Source organism: Rosa chinensis, chromosome 3 (genome assembly GCF_002994745.2).
Source record: "Rosa chinensis cultivar Old Blush chromosome 3, RchiOBHm-V2, whole genome shotgun sequence".
In the NCBI taxonomy this organism is placed as follows: Eukaryota; Viridiplantae; Streptophyta; class Magnoliopsida; order Rosales; family Rosaceae; genus Rosa; species Rosa chinensis.
In genome coordinates, this window is record NC_037090.1 from 41,760,248 (window position 1) to 41,766,735 (window position 6,488).

General features: G+C 34.1%; 1 long non-coding RNA gene across 1 annotated transcript; it reads right to left on the reverse strand.

Moving 5' to 3' along the window:
• Positions 1-4,049: 4,049 nt before the first annotated feature.
• Positions 4,050-5,402, reverse strand: LOC121052092. The gene is made up of 2 exons (XR_005807967.1): positions 5,367-5,402; positions 4,050-4,555 (listed from the first exon to the last, which is right to left on the reverse strand). It is a non-coding gene; the product is annotated as an uncharacterized LOC121052092 (long non-coding RNA).
• Positions 5,403-6,488: the final 1,086 nt, after the last annotated feature.

Consider the following 6,488-nt stretch of genomic DNA (forward strand, 5'->3'; position numbering starts at 1 on the left):
TAATAGCTGAGGAGTGGAATCCTTAGTCAATCAAAGATAAAAATTCAAGTAGAGTTTCTGTTTTGAATTGGTTTTTGTGTAAATTTCTTTCTTGTTGATGATTTTAGATCACTAGATCTTAATCTATCTCTAATGGGTCAGTTAAGGTTTCAAAGAACACTCGAAGATAGCTTCCCCCTCTCTCTCTCTCTCTCACATGGCCGATCTCATCTTTACCCAAGACTCAATTGGTCTCTGTTGTGGTTCTTCGTCTCGCTTAGATTGATAGTGAGGGAGGTTGTTGATCGGCAAACAGGTCTCAATTTCCGTTTGTTTCCAGCTTGGAAGCATAAAAGGTAACTGCTTGATGTTAATTTTTGGGTCAATTTTGTTGGGTACGGTTTTTTGGGATTATTCAATTAAGGGTTTTGTGTAAAATTTCATCAGCATGAGCTTTGTTTCTCAGATTGTATCTGAATAGCAAGGCTCTGATTTTTGGTGTGGGTGGGGGCTTTTAATTAGCTAGGTGTGTTCTTCGTTCTTTCTTTTGTTAAAGGATCATCGAATTTCATATATATAGATCTGTATCTATGAATCCGTCATGAGTAATTTTTTTTTGCTTTCTGCCCATGCAGAATTAGAGTCAAGGGGAAGAGTAACATTTGGGTCTAGGTTTTGATCAGGTAGCAACTATACTTATCTAATTGGGTGTGATTTTTTTTTTCCTTCTGTTCTTGCAGAACTGGACAATAACTTTATAGGATTGTGGTGCTCTTTTGTAACAATATCTCTCTATTTGAAGCTATGATGAAATTCAGCTTTGTTTTTTATTCTCTGCCACTGGATTTCAGTTATATTGAGCTATTGGATTTTGTGTTTTATTGTTGTTGTGATTGTCGAAGGTTTGGTTAGAAGCTGAGTTTTTTTTTTGTGGTCTGAGTCTTGGTCCCTTTGCGTCCGGTATGATTTTTTGTTTTCGAAGAATAACTTGAATTCACTGACAGTGGAGGAGGTAATATGTTCGATGTATTGAAGTCATTGAATTTAGCTCCTTTCGATCTGACTTAGTGGAAGCCTATCTCAAACTAAGGGGCAGAAAAAAGAGCTACATTCTTGCCATAGCTGCATTTTGGATATTTCTGCTCAAGTTTGTGATCACCTTTGAATTATGCATCAATTGTTTTGAACCAAAGAACATGCACGGATGTGATGTAGTTTGCATAAAATCTGACACTAAAAATATTGTATTATACCTCAAACTAAGAACACTGAAGCATATTTGAAACTAGGAATCTATTAAGGGGATACAGGTATGTTTTTTTTTCCCCTCTTTTCAGAGTTATTGTATCTTCTGCTAATGATTATTGCTGGGATTTTAGTTTGCTCCTTAATGTCATATTAAAAGGTCAATTATAGTACTAAGCTCTTAAAATCTGATTTGCGTGTCTCCTAGACTACAAGGCATAGTACAAATCAAAAAAAAAAAAAAAAGCTAATATGTAACTCATACTCTTTACTTCTTATTTTGTCTCAGGCAGTGCAAACTTCACCAAGAGTGTTGCAACGTAGAACGCCAAATTTGAGGTAATTCCTTTGTCTCCATTACCCATTAGGTACTTGCTAATTAATTCTCTTGCTTGATGTGGGTTTATATCTGAATTTGTATAATTTTTTTTTTTACTTTGTGTTTCTATGAATGTGAACGAGCTTACAGATGAAAAAAGAGTGAACAGCAATTGATGTGAATTTGAAAGAAATGAAGATTAGAATTTGCTAAAAACAGTGTATGTTATGAATTATATGATTGTCATTATAACAAAGTATTTGTTTATTTACAGGTGCACTACATGACATTCTGCGAATGTTATATAAGTTGAAATCAGTTTTGTAGATGAAAAACCTAAATTCAGTTTTATCCAGTTCTGCGAATGTTATATCACTCATATTCCAGTAGCATCGCGCGGGTGTACTTTCTAGTTTAAATATACATGTTTAGTTGCAATTGGTACCTTGGTAGCTGTCATCATCTTCATGTTTTGGTTTTGTATATTGCATTAAACTTGAAAATTTAGATCATTTAACTCTTGAGTCTGTTTGTGGCATTTAAGGTGCACAAGGTGTTGTTACTGCTATGATGTACTTTACCTTATTACAACCCTGCACGCGCATCCCAGCTATCCTCTACTATAAGAAAATGTTACTGGTAATTTTGCTTCTATCTTGTGTGATTTGTAGAGGCTAATATGCAAATAGTTAAAAAGTTAATTAACCTTTCTTTTTAAGTTCCTTTTTTATTTTTTATTTTTTTTATAAGAATTAGGCCTTGTTCATTGTGATTTTATTCTGTCAATATTGATCTTGAGATAACCTAGCAGCTCTGAACTAGTAGGGAGCCTCATTTTTCCTACTTTGCATGACCAGCTGCCTCATTTTTCCTACTTTGCATGACCCACAGCCTCATTTTTCCTACTTTGGATGACCACTTCAACTTGTTATTTGTAGCTACACACTTCAACTTTGTTAAACTTGTATTTTTGTCATTTGTATCAGATGGTGAGTGAAGAAGATATTGAAGATGAGGTCAAGTATGTATGTCTATTGTCATCTAGGATTACATAAGATTAGAACTTATAACTTATTAGTTACTGGAATGTGCTTGGTGGTCATGTATATTATAACGAGTAATAGTTAGTCAGTTACAATGACATTTGTTTTGGGATTGTAAAGATGATTTGTATGTAAATGTCTTCTCTTTGTTTCAAGGACAATTTTTTGTTGTGTTATATAATAGATATAATGCCGTTTTTTAGCATCCTAATATATATTAGATGACCTTTTTGTTAAATTTAAGGACACTTAAAAAGTGTCCTAATATACATTAGAGGACACTTTTCTAATGTCCTTAAAGACATTAGAGGACACTTTTCTAGTGTCCTTAAAGACATTATACGACATTTTTTTTTTAGATTAGAGGACGTTTTTCTAGCGTCCTTATAAACATTAGAGGACGTTTTTCGAACGTCCTTGTAAGTGACTTACAATGACTCATTGATAGATGACATTTTTTTTTTTGACGTCATCTAAAATTTTTCATGACGTTTTTCAAACGTCTTTAAAGGCATTTTATGTAGAAGTGCATTAAGATAATGACCTAAGTTGGCTATAGCATTCACAACAAAGTTTGCCTCTCTAAAGATATGTTTTAAAGTAATTATAGAGAAGAATGAAGTAGCAAGATTCCTAATGTCTTGCATAATCTTGATTAGCCTCCAGAGAGGGTTAACGACCCTAATTACAGCATCAATAACTAGTTTTGAGTCACCCTCCACTTCAATCTTCCTGTAACATTACTCTCATACACTGGCAAGGCTATTTCTGAGTGATGTGGCTTCTGCTACTGGTATTGTTGTGCTTTCGGAGCTTTTAGCAACTGCATATAGACGTTTACTATTGCAATCTCGAATGATAAAACCCTCAGCAGCTGAATTCCTGTAAACATAACCATCAAAGTTGATTTTCATAGAACTACTAGGAGGAGACTTCTTTCACACAATAATGGTTGTTGGTTGGTTTTGAATATTTTCCCCTCCTATAGTTGGACTGGCATTCAAAATATTATTCATTGCCGCACTATAGATGTTGGATTGGCATGGATTCCTCCAAACACAACATCATTTCTTATTTTCCAAATATGCCAGCATGGAGTAAGCAGCTTTGCAAAGAGTGTGCTATCATAAGGTTGTAAGAGGAACATCTCCTTAAAAAAAAATTAATTAATTAATTAAATAAATAAATTTAGGTGACTTCGTCCCAGTCCACTGGGTTACTATATCAGCTAACTGTCAAACTTCTTTAGTAAAGTCACAATAACCAAATAAGTGGTTAGCAATCTCGTTATCAACATCACATAGGGAACAAGAGTTATCACTTATGTAACGTCCCGAACTTAAATTTACCGGTTTGGCGTCAACAAATAAAAAATTTCTAGGGTTTTGGTTTTTTCTCTTCGAAGCTAGAGTTAGAGACTTGTGCTGATAACGTGTAAAAGTAAATGGGAATTGGTCTACTCATTTTACTTCATAGTCCCTGTATATAGGAATAGAATTATAACGGAAATATCAATTACAATAATGATAGTAAATGCTGATTGAGCTGTAATTGCAGTTCCTTAATTCCCTCTTCGTCAGTTACTTTGACGATGACACATAATGTGTTTTTCCTTTAACAAAACCAAAATTTTCTTATAATATTATGGATTTCCAACAATTAGAAAATATACTTTTTTTTTTGCTAGGTTAAAAGTTCAAAAACTATGATAGTTATTATCACTTGACTATCTTGACCTACCCATTTGGATATGCACAGATTGTAAAGTGCAACACTAACAACCACCACAATTCAGATAATAGTTGAAAACTATATTATGAGAACCCAAAAAGAGAGATAAGAGTGGAGTGTCATTCAGACCAATAGTGGTCTTTGATACGCTAAAAATAAGCGCGCAATTTAACCTGCAAAATGTAGTTGTCAGTACAGAATAAGTAGGGATCGTTCTAGCCGGAGATTGAGAGTACACCTGTAATTGTAAAAACAAATAAAAAATTAATACAAGTATAAAGTATTATTTACAAAAATAAAACAAAGAATGAAAATATATACAAGTAAACACAAATAGGGGGTTTTAGAATTATAAAATTAAAAATTAAAATAAATAAAATAAAGAAAATGTAAACACATATACAAGGGTGGAACGCAAGGAACAAATATCAAAACCACATCTATATGAATGAAATCCAATCACAAATCTTATAGTTGATTTTCTATGTCATGAGAAAGAAGTTGACCATGTGAAACGTTAGAAAGCAAACGATTTCCCATTTTTTACTTTCCTTGAATAATTAATCTAAGTGAAAGCACCTAAATTAATCCTATTGAACATGCAATCATAGTCTAGAAAGCTAGCTACTCAAGAACATATTCAATGCATGAAGAACAAAGAAAGGATGTCAACCAAAGTGCACAACCTAGCATGAAAAAGTTCATCTATTTGCAATCCTTCTTAATTGATTTCGACTTTTGCCCAAAGTTTTTACTACTTATGATTTAGGGTCACAAAACTATTAGGTGAATTATTAACCTAAATCTAGCTCCAATTACATGCATATATCCTAAGTTGTCCACCAAAGAACATAAACATGCAAAAGTTTTCTGTAATCCAAAATCAATCAAGCAATCTCACATAAGCAACATATAAATCAACATATAGAATTCGCAACTTTATTTCAAAACATATAAACGGGCTTTAAAGTTTGCCATTAACGTCATGTTAACTAGAATCCAGAACTCTACGAATCAAACAAAAGAAAACAAAAGAAAGTATGAAATACACCGTGAAAGATGAATGACAAAGCCTTGAGACGAAGAACTTGAAGATCCTTGAAAGTAAGCAATCTTCTAGGGACGACACAAGGGTGGATGGCGGCTAGGATCTTGATGTATTGCATGGCTTCTTCTCCTCCTTGGTTGAGACGCAAAGCTTCTGAAGATTAGAGAATGGAGAGAATTTTTGGTGTTTAGAATTATGGGAGAAGTGGTGTGTCAAGTGGTGCCAATGATTCTCATATTTATAGGAGGATGTCCAAGCCTTCTGGATCCTTCTTTTAATTTCTAGGAATTATCTGCTTGCGCCACATAGCTCCAACCAATCAGATAAATCCACGTCAGCATTCTTGTGTCATCCAACCAATGAGAAACCTCCAAAATAACACCTTGATTTAAGGGAGATTATTTTTGCATTAATTACATGATTATTTTCTTATTTATCTCCTCAATTTCAACCAGGAATGAATGTGGACATCAAGGAATGTATCTGGACCTATTTTCAACCTTTCTGCTTGTTGTAATCCCTTGAAATTCTCCTTCCTTATCTGTCGAAGTCTCCTTCCTTATCTGTTGAAGTCTCCCTTTGGCCATAATCAGTTTGTGTCTAATACGGACCGAAAATCTAATTTTTAACCATCTTTTCTTGCCAAAAATGACTCCCATTCCATATCACCTTTGTAGAGGACGTTTTGAGCTTGTTCTTGGGCTCTCCTAGTCCACCCAGGTATCCTCTTGTCATCAGGACTCCTAGTCCAATGAGGACTCTTCACATGAAATGTTCTTGAACCTTTCGAAATCTTCTTTTGCTTTCCTAGTTCAACTGGGACTCCTTGTGTCATTAGGATTCCTTTTTTTTGTGCAGGAGTAGGTTTCCTAGTCAGACCAGGAAAACTTCATTTCAGCTCATTTCTGCAGCCCTCGTGCCTTTCCTCTATCATTTCCAACGTTCCCTTGCTTCTCATGTGCCTTTAAGGTCATTTCTTCTCCATTTGCTCCAAAGTGCCTAGAAAATAGAAACTAAATTAAAATTGATTAAGTAAAGGAAAAAACTAAGCAAAATATGGGGAGTTAAATATTAAAATATCGCATTAAAATGCTCCTATCAGTCTTCAAAGAGAAATCTCAAC